This window comes from Quercus robur, chromosome 6 (assembly GCF_932294415.1).
Source record: "Quercus robur chromosome 6, dhQueRobu3.1, whole genome shotgun sequence".
In the NCBI taxonomy this organism is placed as follows: Eukaryota; Viridiplantae; Streptophyta; class Magnoliopsida; order Fagales; family Fagaceae; genus Quercus; species Quercus robur.
The window spans coordinates 45241525-45254874 of NC_065539.1; the positions used below are offsets into that span (position 1 = coordinate 45241525).

General features: G+C 36.0%; 1 protein-coding gene across 2 annotated transcripts in view; it reads right to left on the minus strand.

Annotated features, from left to right (window-relative positions):
* The window catches only part of LOC126688999 (uncharacterized), an 82001-nt gene that overhangs the window by 51539 nt on the left and 17112 nt on the right, over positions 1-13350 (minus strand). The gene's annotated exons all lie outside the window — the stretch shown is intronic.

Below are 13350 nucleotides of genomic sequence, written 5' to 3' on the forward strand. Positions count from 1 at the left end.
TTGATAATGAAATTATCATGCCACAATTTCAAAATAAAAATATTTGTAGAAGGAAATTGTAAGACTTTATATATTTGTTTTTTTTTCTTTTTTGCTTTTATTTTTGGTTGTTGTCAACATATAATTTTATCTTTCTTATTTGATTTTGTTTAATTTAAGTCTCTTCATGACCACCTTGAGAAAAAATTCTGAAGCCGCCACTAGGTAGGCAAGATTTGATAGGAATTGAATTGAGGTGGCAGGAAAAACAAAACCGACTACAAAAAAGGTAGCAGAAAGTTGTTCATGGCACTTATCCATTACAACATGGAAGCATATTTACCCAAAATTATTGAGATTCAGATAATAGATAAAATGGATATATATTTGGAGGCGTAGACCATGATACCTATTTGGTTTACTTTACCATAATGTTTAAAGCAACATTCCTTTTGCGTACTTTTCTCAATGGCTAATCTTAAGTTCTAGATTAACAAATTTCAATCTAATTTGATTGAATTTATAATGTGCCATAAAAAATTTAAGATTACAGATCCAAGATACAACTTAAGAAGATAAAAGTTGAGGATTTCAACGAGCCTTTAATTGATGCTCAAGCGATCGAACAAGTGTCTTCAACAATCTTTCGATCATGGTGAAAGAAGATTATTGACAATTTCTCGATAGTGGTTCATTGGTGAAGAATCAATACCATCCATCAAGTAGGGTTATTGCATGTTTAGGTCGCACCATATTGTGATGCGATCACTCATCGCAATTGTACTTTATAGCATTTTCTTTCAAACTAATTTGGAAAAAAATTACTTTAAGTAGTTTATAAAAATTTAATTATCCACTAGCGATCTTTTTTTTTTTTTTTAATATATGATCTATATAACATTTTTGTAATTTGCTTTGGTGATTTAAAAGGTCATATGATGATTAAAATACATGTAGAATAATCCTATCCTTGAGTTTAGACTTAAGTATAATCCGACTAAATTTGAAAAACAACACTATTCCTATTAAAACAACGTCATTTCATGTCTGTAACATTAGAAATGATTTTAAATGGTGTCATTTTAAGAGAATTAATGGTGTTTTTCAAACGGTAATGGACAGATGAATAATACAATCACGTTGACAAAGCTAACAAACTAAACTGAAAGTTAAACTTAATGAACTAAAATGACAATTCAACAAACAAATAGGGTGTGGATTGTATTTTTACCCATTTTTAGGTTAATTAATATATATAGAGTAACAAAAATTAGTTCACTTTAATGGTCTCTCAATTAGACTGTCTGCTCATTATTTGACCACATTCAAAATCTTACCTAATATCAAAGGGTGATGGTTGTTACTCCCACTATGTCTAACATATTTTACCCAATATCAAATATGTAAATTGAATTGGTTGCACTGGCTTTTGATATATACGTCACTCTATTCAATAGTCCTTGCTCCTAATTCGACAATCCTCTGAAAGTCTCATGGAGGGAGAGAAGAGAGGAGGAGATGTGCCTATATGTACAGTAGGGCTAGAAGAAATTAACAGACTAAACACTTGCATAATTACAGTAAAGCAAAGATTATCAAAAATAAGCTCTTATATCATTACACAGGAGAGCTGTTAGAAGATACAGAGTGCTTGCATGATTACATGAAAGCGAGCTACCTTAAAGTGCTTCTGCTTTCTATATTACATAGCATATTTTCTAACTTGCTACGGAAGAGTATACATATTACTTCTGTAATACAAGAGGAGTATCTATAGTAGTTTACAAAAAGTATATGCAAGAAAGAGCTAGTATTTAAGCCCAGTACCGAAGCGAATTACCTTTTCGTTAGTGAAATCCGTAACCAGTGTCCCACCATTGATCTCTGGAGCTGGCATTTTGCAAACAATCATCATCTCTGGCTGTTTCTTTGGAACTTGACTTCGGTGATGAATACTGGGCCTCCTTGACCGGCCATGGAATTCATCTAACAGGGCAAAGCCCTCCATTTCAATCTTAATAAGATCTGCCTGAGATGCCATATTGCTCTAAAGATCAATAGCACAAACAGATACACAACTGAATTAACTGGGTTTGTTTTCTTGATACAGTTAAAGGTTATGAAACCCCCCTTATATAGAACTACTAGCAAGTGACCCTATCTTTCCTATCTTATGGCCCAATAAAGAACGTTGAACAGAATGTAAAAAAAGAGAGAGAAAAACGAAGCCTCCCACCAATGGTGAATGTTGATTCTCTTCAAAGATGCAAAGTAGAGATAGCTTAGATTTTTATGAATAGATCCCTAATCCACTTGTAGAAAATTGTTATTTGTTCTTATCTATTTAATAAATAATTTTAATTCAAGCCTAAGTTTAAGCTTGTTTATTAAACAAACTAAGCCTGAATATAATAATTTGTTCATGTAATTTTCATACATTTACACTTGCCATTCAAACGGCATGAAGAAATAATTGTGTTAAGAATGCTTATTTAATTAAAATTACACTTATCATTCTTATAATTCATTAGTTATAGGTACAAGATTTGAACTTTTGAATGTTTTCGTTAAAAACTCTTTAAAGGTGTTAGTTGAGTTATAAAATTTTTGGCAGTTAAGTTAATTATTGAGACTACTAACTTGACTACAAATATCTCAAAATACTTCAAGCTTGCTTTTATATATGAAGTGACTAGTATAACTTATTGAGATCTATTAAGGGAAAAAAAATACCAGGTTTCTCTTTAAAATTTAACATCATATTAATAAAAAAATTTACATCAATCAATGAAAGAGGACAACAACTATATATATTAACAACAACCACCAAAAAAAAAAGACAACATTTATATATGGTAAGATAATATCTTTGAGTTATGAGTCTTTTTTTTTTTTTTTTTTTTTGAGAAACTTCGAGTTATGAGTCTTTTGATTTATGGCACATTTGGTAGACTGTAATAGACACTGTAATGTAATAGTTATTCATATAGTTTAGTTATTCAATAGTTTGGTTATGTTTTTATTACAGAGAATAATTATTCCTCATGAATAGCTATTCTTTAAAATGAAGAATAACTATTCATCTCTAAAAGAGTTGTAATAGCTATTCCTTAGTAGATATAATAATTTCCAACACTAATATATTTCCAAATAAATCAACTTTCCATATCCACCTAACAATTATGGAAATAAAAAATCATTAAAAAAAACTCATCTCTCTAAAATTTAAAATATATTATTTTATAGGAAATATAATTGTATGAATGAGATATTTCCTAAAATAGATCATAAGTTTTATTCTAATATTACAACTCACAACCAAACTAATGAATAGGTTTAGTTATTCCATTACAACATATTTTATTCCTGGTAATAAAGATTACTATTCATGTTGTAATTCACATTTAGTGTACCAAACGTACCCTTAGTGACTATAGAATTTCTTCTTTTTTCTTATAAAGTAAAGATTAAACTTGTTGCACACAAACTATTTTACAAATATCCTAAAAAATAACTGAAATCATGTTTTTTGAAGCGTGTAAAATTGAGTTAAACAATTTATTTAGAATAAACACTACTCTAAGCTAAATATGGATTTGAGTCACTATTTCTCACTTGTTTTAATTTTTTTTTTAAGGATAATTATCATCAAAGCTTGATGATTCCCTCAGACATACAACGTGTACAAGTTGTGCCAATAGCTTATTTATGATCTTCTTAGTACAAAGAAAAAATATTCTCGATTATCTATAGAGGGGAAGGTATTTGATGTTTTTGGGAAGGCATAATAAGATTCTTATTGCATGTTTTTTGAGAAAGAGATTCTTATTGCATGTTAGTCTAAAAAAAACAACCGAAAGCATATCCACCGGCATTTTTATCTAAAAATAAATTAGATTGATACATAAATACATCCCTCCTTTTGATGATTCATGAAGTTTGGGAAAATGAATAAGTTTTTATCCCTAATTCCCAATTGGAAAATGATACCAAAGGACGGATGAAGGGCAACACCACTGTGATGCTAATGCTGTGCTTCCATTTATTCTTTTCCTTTTCTTACCCTCACATTATTTCAATCTAGGACCTATTAATTGCCCACTAATTTATCAGTTTTATCTACTAAAAAACAAAAGCTCACTAATTCCACAAAGCTCACCACTGCCGACATGCCCAATGTTCCAACATCCTTTCATTTCAGATTCTCAATCCAATTCTGGGCCCCATGCACCAACCCAAAGTCTACAATACTAGAATTTTTATTTTGTATGATTGTGACCAAACCATCTTTACAATGAATTACGCAATGTATATATTCCAATTCATGCTACGCATAGGTCAAAATCCAAAAATAATGCTACAATACAAATTACATTATAATTTCACATAGATTTTTTCTTCTCAATGAAATCGATTTTACATTACTAACTTGCATCTTTAATCTAAGATATAGATTTTTTACACTCTTGAATTACTTGTCTTTTGTTTGGATCTGTCAACTTGTAATTAATTTGGTTTTTTTTTTTTTTTTTTTTTTTGAGAAACAAACACAGACACAAGAGAGAGGAAGAAGAGTTATAACACAATGACACACAAAAACTCTACTAACAGTTCCAAAAATAGTGGCATAGGAGGCAAGTGAGACGGTGAGTGTCACCATGTCCAGGATCTTGAAAAATCAGAATTAAGCGGGTTAGGTACAGATCAATTTGCTTTTGCACTTGGTCCAAGTACCCAAGGTCAAATTGGGTATTTTCTTTGATTTCTCTCAAGTTATTGGATCTACGTTTACAATATTTTCACAAAAAATTATAGGTGGCAAATTATTATTAGTTGTAATTTAATTTCACCACTAAATTTACTATTTTTTCCACCCTAGTAATAGTTAGTAACAATTTGCTATTTAAAATTTGTTGTAAAAGTATTGTGAAAATGTTGTGAATATAGCATTTGTCGGGTTGAATTTTTTCAAATTTATCAAATAATGGCTATGAAAGTAGAATGAGATTTGTTTCATTTAATGAAGAGAATGTCTAAAGACGCAAAAAAGAATATATTGATAAAAAAATTTGACAAACGCAAATATGGTTGATTGTTAGTGGTAGTTATAAATATATATATATATATATATAAATCATTTTTAGTGGTCGGTCCACATGGTAAAAGCTTGCCAATTTAAGATATGTGAAAAAAGTTATCAAATTTTTTTGTGTGTTTGGGAGTCCAATACACCAAAGGATAAGGACTCGGTAATGATCCTAGACAATCTAAAAATTCAAAAGCTTTCAAAAGTTGTAGATTAGAGTTGCTCCAAACCAAATCTTTCAAGAAGTGCGAGACATGGGAAAAGAGACAACTCAAATGAGTCAAATGCTCATACAAACTGTCACTCTCTAAATTTTATTTTCCATTAGTATAAAAAATAAATAAAAAATTTTAGGAGTCCAGTGGAAAATTGATTCGAATTATGATATTGTAACTATCTCATCAAAAAAATTTTGTAAATTAATAATATTAAACCAAAACAGTTTCAAAATGGTATGCCGATATAATTCAATATTTAAATATTATAGTTGACAAAGGAAAAGGGGCACCGAAATTGGAAAGAAAAAAAATAAAATGAAATAAAAAGCATAAAATCATAGATCCGTTACTTTTGAAAAGCCCACAGCTGAGCTCTGCATGCAAATCGGTCACTCTACTCTCGCTCTTGTTTGGTGCCGATTCACATTATGACGGTTTGTTTCACACTTCGTCGCACTCAGAGCAACGTCAACAACAGCAACAATGGCCGTTTCTCTTTTGGCTCCATTCTCTTTGCTTTACTTCTACACCCTTCCCGATCTCACTTTCCTATATTCTGCGGCTAATAAATACTATCACCCCTCTTCGTTTCCATTCTCTCTTGCTTTCTCTCTCTGGTTCTCTTCCTTTCTCTTTAGTTTTCTTTCGCTTTCAAAGCTTTGTGTGTGATTTGAGAAGCGAAAATATTCGAGACAGGCTCCAGGAAACTCTCTCTCTGCTGAGCGAAACGAGCTCGTTTCGCTCCTTTCCAGGTTCCTCTCTCTCTCTCTCTCTCTCTCTCTCTCTCTCTCTCTCTCTCTGTGCTTGAATTGATCATGAAATTGATGGCTTGGCTGAGAAATTTGGGTTTTGGATTTGCATTTTGAATTTTTCAGTACGCACACACACGCATGCGAGCTTTATAACTTGAATCACTTGATGATGCTAGCATAAAGGTTTCATGGTTAAGAAAGATCAGATTTTTGAGATTGCATGTGGAGATCGAAAACGTGCAATTAAAGATTTGATGAGAAATTAGGATTTTAGAATTACATTTCTTATTTCTTCAACTACTCTCTCTCTCTCTCTCTCTCTCTCTCTCTCTCTCTTAAGCACACGCATCCACACACGGACGCACATACTGTGGCTTGAATTGTTGATGAGAGACTTTGTTTTGATAACATTGTGGCTTAAATTGTTGATGAGAGCCTTGTTTTGATAACATTGTGAGTTTTGGGAGATTAAGCTTTTTGAATATAGTCAAAACTTAGATACTATAACTTAGATTTCTCAATTGAATTCAACCACATGATTGTATTGAGTATTGCAGTAAAAAAGTGTTATTTTTTCCAAGAACGGTTAAATTTAACCATATGATTTATTGTTCAATACAGCTATATAGTTGAATTTAATTTGGGAACATAAGGTGCAACAGCTAAGTAACTGTACTTAAATTTTATTCTTAATAAGGGTTAACTTCTATTATCTTTATTTGTCTTGCCAGGCATGTTGCAAAAGGAAAAGGGATACTGCAATCTCATGACCTGATAGGGGAGCTAGACAATGTTGTTAAGTGATGATGCCGTAAAAATCACTAGTGAGTCACACAGTCCTCACACACTCGAAGCAAGACCTGCACAACAAAAAGAGAAGACCTAATAGAGAGCACCGGTGTGGTGCCGACCAAATATCCTCCGAATGTCAAGTTAGAACTATTCTCACAACTCTAGAGTGTTAGAAAGGGGTGAATAATGCGTACCTTTTTCTTGAGGGTCTTTGGGTTTTTATAGTCGCATAGGGTCATACGCCAAGACTTGCGAAACAAGTCTTTTCCTTATAAGAAAGATACTCATTAATACGCATATATTCTAAATTCTAGTCTCATCAAAATTCCATTCGTTTTGGGACTCTATGAATCAGGGCTAATCATGTGTTACAAGTATTTAAGGTTCCTTGGAGACTACGTGATGATGAGTTGGATGCCATGTGGCCACTCGACCCATCCACGCTGCGTTCGTCCTAATGTGATCCATCCAATGCGAGTATATTCTTCTTATGTCGAGTCCATCAAGATGGATCCGTCATGTTTAATTTTTCCTCTTTAGCTGCCCCCTTCACCCCATGGGTTCGTGATATTTGAGTGGAAGGACCCGTGGGGTGACGATTCATTCGAATTCCTCAAACTTGTCAGGCTGGCCTGAAATCATTTATTGCGCAGGACACGTGACGTTCATTGAGTGGCCATTCTCTTGGATAGAAGTGTCGCTTCGCCTTCCATGCTATCACCCCATATAAAACCAATCCTCCTCCCTCTCATTTTTTACTTTTCCTCTGAAATCTACAATCAGAGCACATCTGTCACCCTTGCTAGACAGACGAGACCATCTAGCCGTTTTACCCATTGCTGTAGCTCTAATCCCTCCATCCTGCTATTTTGGTGAGTATTTCTCTCCTTCCACTTAGAAAATTTCTTCTCTTTACACTTTAAATTTGCATTACCGTTGCCCACTACAAACACATCAAAGTCTTAGGATTAACCGTCGCGTGTAGGACATGTCTAGTGCGTCAAGTCACCAGTCATTTGTCCGTGACGGAACGGGCTACGAGGAAGTGTACCCGTCAAGTCAAGAAGACCACGATAGTCAGAGTGAAGAGAGGAGCCCGTCTGCTTCTTCTCCGTCCTCAAGGAATGATGGTTTGGAGATGAGCGATGAAGAGGGTTCTAATGACGAACCAAACAACAATAACCTCCCAATTCAGTCCGCTGTGGGTCTTAATGGACTTAGGCAATTCGTCATGCTACCTGAGTGGTCAGTAAATTACTTCACTTCCTCAATCAAAGAGAAACACTTCAAAACATTTAGAGCCCATTATCAGATACCAGATAACATTTCCGTCCATCTGCCCTATGAGTTGGAGAAATGTTACTACGAAGGTTTGGAAGGTGTTGAAGTGTACAAGCAAATGTTGAAGGCTGGGCTTAGGTTTCCCTTAAGTTCCCTTCATCATGAGCTACTCCAACACTTAGGCCTGTCCGTTAACCAGGTATCTCCAAATGCCTGAATAGTCTTCATAGCAGTGGAGGTCCTTTATGGGGTTATGTCGGACGGTGCTAGGAGGTTGGCAGTTTGAGAATTCCTTAACTGTTACCGTCCAAATGAGATAGATAAATCACAGGGCATGTATAGCTTTGCACCTAAGAGCCCGTTGTTAAGGCTTGTGTACGAGACCCTAGATTCTAGAAGTCTATTGCGTCTCTGCCATAAGCTTTAAGCGATCGTAGAGAACCAAGCCACATGGAAGACCAATCCTCTACCCAGTACTGTTTCAAACAAGTCCATGAATGCCTGAAATTGAGTCTTATACATCACAACAAAACTAACTTCAGATTTCCAAACCGCCTTAGCTTGATCACATAACCAAAGAGCGTGCATAATTTTTTCTTGATGCTCATCACAGAGGGAACAAGTCACATCTAATAGAATATGTCTCTTGTGCAAATTCTCTTTGGTTGGTAAAGAGTCCTTGACAGCTCTCCATATAAAAAGGCGAATTTTATTGGGGGCTCAGATACGCCAAATGCCCTTCCAAACCTTCTAATTCTCTGACGAAGTCGAAGCTTGTTCAGCCATGACTGAATCCGAGGCAAGCAAGTGATATGCACTTCAGATAGAATATTCCCCATCTGAGGTGAATGGCCAAACAAAGACATCATCCTGTTCAAGTCCACTGACGTAGATCCGTTTAATCTCCTTGGCCTCCCACCTCATAAAAGTGTGATCCATCAAATCCTCATTCCAAGATTGGGCATTGGGCATTAAGAGTTCACTAACCCGTGAGATATCAGAATTTAATCTAGGAGACAAGATTTTACTATGTGCAAGGTCAGGTAACCATCTATGCTCCCAAACCTTTATCGTTTGTCCATCACCAACACGCCAAATAGCACCCTACTGAATAACCTCCCTAGCCTGCAGTATGCTTCACCAAGCGTAGGAGCATTTTGCGGGTACAGCAGCATCAAAGATGCTCCCACTTAGGAAGAACTTCGTTTTGATAACCCTATAGAGAAGGGTATCTTTTTGGTGAAAGAGCCGCCACACTTGCTTAGCCAATAAAGCATTGTTGAAGTGCTGAAAATCCCTAAACCCCATGCCACCAACTAATTTTGAGGAACACAACGAGCTCCATTTCACCCAATGAATTTTCTTCTTCTCTTCTTGCCCCAACCAAAATTTCCTAATCATGGTCTTAATATCCTTGCACAGGATAGTAGGTTGTTTGAACACACTCATGGAATAGGCCGGTATCGATTCTATGACAGCCTTGATCATAATCTCTTTGCCAACTTAAGAAAGCAACTTCTCCTTTCAACCCTTCATTCTTGCCCAAATTCGTTCCTTGACTAATGTGAAGCACGCTTTCTTGTTTTTCCTCATAAAGTATTTTTCATAGTGTTGAATCGCCTGTACATCAAGGGACTGTTTTATAACTTCTTGGGACTCATCATCAGTCTTTTTGCTGAAAAACAAAGTGGTCTTATCTTTGTTGACCATCTGGCCAGAAGCAGCTTCATAAATAGCTAGCAACTCTTTAATTTTCTCACATTCATCCAAGGTGGAGCGACAAAACAATAGGCAATCATCCGCAAAGAAAAGATGGGTAATCTTTGGCCTACGTCTACATAAAGAAAAGCCCTCAATTTCCCCACCAATGGAAGCTTTCCTCAAAATGGCATTCAAGCCCTCAACGTAGAAAAGGAAAAGATAATGGGAGAAAGGATCCCCTTGTCTTATACCTCTAGTCGGGCAGATCATTCCTTTTGGTTCCCCATTCACCAATATAGAGTAGGAAACCGTCGTCACACATTCCATAATCAAATCAACCTATGACTGTTGGAAACCTAATCTCAGCAATATATTCTTCAAAAAGACCCATTCCACTCGGTCATAGGCTTTACTCATGTCAAGCTTGAGTGCTATGAAGCCTTTTTTCCCGAGGCAGCTAGTTTTCATATGATGTAATAATTCAAATGCTATCAAGATATTATCCGTGATCAACCTACCAGCTGTAAAAGCACTTGTGTTTCTAAGATAATAGAATTAAGCAGTCGTTTAAGCCTGTTTGCTATAACTTTACTAATAATCTTATAAATCACATTGCCAAGGCTAATAGGCCTGAATTCAGTTACTATTTAAGGATTTTTAACCTTTGGTATTAGGGTAATAAATGTATGATTAATAGATTTCAGCAAAGAGCCTGAATTCAAACTAGAAAGAACAGCTTCAGTTATGTCCATACCTATGTCTGGCCAGTACGTCTGAAAGAACAAAGGTGACATACCATTCGGTTCGGGGGCCTTTAGCGGAGCCATCTCTTTGATTGCAACTGCCACCTCCTCGACTGTGTACCTCTCAACAAGCTTAGCATTCATATCCTCAGTAACCACTACTTGGACCCCCTCCAAAACTGAATCCAAATTTTGAGGGTCTGAAGAGGTAAAAAGGCTTCCAAAGTAGCCAACACAAGGTCGAGACAGCTTCTTCCTCCTTTTGCCACACCCCTTGATCATCCTTTAGGCCCTTAATGAAATTTCTTCTTTTTCGTTAGGTTGCGGTACCATGAAAATATCTGGTGTTTTTTTCATCACACTGTACCCACTTCACATGTGCTCATTGATGCCACATCTGCTCTTCTCTATCCAAAAGTAAATTTAGTTCCGATTTCAACCTAATCACCTCTTGATAATCACCACTGTGACTTACTCCACTTTTTCAGTAGCTTCTTACATTTCTTTAGCTTCTTCAAGACTCTATACATAGGTGCACCACTCAGATTAGATTCCCACGCTCTTGAGACCGTGTGGTGGCACCCTGAATCAGTAAGCCACATTGCCTCAAATCTAAAGGGCTTTCTTTTCCACCGTTGCTTTTCTCCCTCTGAATCCAAAGTTAGCAAGATTGGACAATGATTCGAAGTAAAACAGGACAAGTTTCGGATCCTACCTGTTAGAAATTTTGCTTACTAATCGTAGTTCACTACTCCCTGATCCAGCCATTCCCAAACCCATTCACCTCGGCGCCTACCTCTCCATGTGAAAGCAGGACCCGAGAATCCAAGGTCGACAAACCCACAGTGATCAAGGACGTCTCTGAACTGCTGCATCTGGCTATGTGACCGAGGTGCACCTCCTATTTTGTCTTCTACTTTCATTGTTGTAGGAAGCTATAGACTATTGTTCTGCCTCCTTTTGTGGCTATAGCACTTCGTCCAAGACCTGGTGTTTGGGAATATGTCTGTGTTAATGTCTTTGAACTCAGTGTGGATCATTTGAGCGTTGCAGAGTATCTTCGATTTAAAGAACTAGTGGATGGACAGTAAGGGATCTCTCTATTATTTAAATCTTGGGTGCTTTGTTTTATAATATTGTCCGTTTGGATACAACTTATTTTTGCTGAAACTGAAAACACTGTAGCAAAATTAATTTTTAAATGTGTGAATAGTACTATGGAACCCATTTTTTAATTTTTTTTTAAATAAAGTGACTGTGGGTCCCATGAATAGTACTAAAACAGTGCGTGAACAATGTTAAACAGTACGGGAACAGTGAATTTTGTCTCCTCTGAAATGCGTGCAGCAAAAAAAAAAAAAAAAAAAACGTAAATTCAAAACTCAAACGTGGATCCAAACCCACACTAAATATCCATTTGGAAATAATTTATTTAGCTAAAACTGAAAATATTTTATTGAAAGTACTATAGATAAATGTCAAAGTTAGCTGAAATAGTAGTGAGACCCATGAATAATACCAAAAAATGTAGTGGGATTCATGAATAGTAACAAAAATATGTTGAATAGTAAAATAAACTGATAAAAATAAGGCGAAAATCACATTTTGGTCCCTACATTTTGACCCGATTCCCGTTTTCGTCCCTAAGTTTTTTTTTTACCGCTTTTAGTCCCTCTCCAGAAAAGCGGTTCCATTTTAGTCCCTACCGTTACTTCATAAACGGATATGGCTGATGTGGCAAACGGCATTGGTAGTCAATAATAAAATAATCTCTACAGTACCACTGTTAGTTACTCCCGCCCATTCCTAGTCGCTTGCCACTCACGTGAGATGAGATCTAACGGCGAACAAAACCCCAAATCAGTCAGATGAGATCTAACGGCGAACTTGCTGAAAATCCCTAATCTCATCCCTAATCTCTTACCTTACCTTTCCCGTTGCTCATCACAAGATCACAAGACCGATCAAAGAACCCACAAATCGGCAAGCACAAAAATCCCACAAATCGGCAAGCTTCAGTGTGTTTGTGCGTGCTGAGCAGATTGCGAAGGTCGTATTTCTCTCCAACTCTCTCTCTCTTATGTTATGAATGCCATTTTAAGTGCTGGGTAATCGTTCTGGGTTTGAATCGCAGTTGTTGGGTTTTGAGAATTTGGGAATTTTGAGATGTTGTGTTTTGTTATTGCTCTGGAATTTCAATCTATCTTTGTTTCTCTCTCTCTCGTTGTGTCTCACTTTCACTCGCTCTCTTCCTCTCTCCCTTTATAGCTTTTGTAGTGGACATAATACTGACCATGATAGTGGAATATTGTTTGGCTGTTGTGTGTTGCTTTTGTTATTTGCGTCTCCCTTTATAGCTTTTGTTTTACTTTTGTTTATCAGGGACCACATTACTGACTGTATTTTTGTTGGCAATTGCATTGTTTGTCTGTACTATGTGTCATTGTTTATCAGGGACCACTATATTGACCTTTGATAAACCATGGAATCTTTGTGTTGGTATTTGCACTGATTGTCTGTATTGTGTCTTGCTTTTCAAGAAGTGGCTGGGTCCCTGTGATCCCTTTGTCGGTATTATATGCTTTTTTATTTGTTTATTAGCCTAACAAAGTATTATTAATATCTGTTTTCATTTTCATTCTGTTTTCATTTTCATTCTGTTTTCTTCCCGTGACTTGCATGCAGGATGAATGAGCTTTTTACTCTGCATGTCCACCATGGTGGGCATTTCATGTGGAACCCTCAAGCGTATGTGGGAGGGACAATTGATATAGTGGATAACTGTGACCCAGATAGGT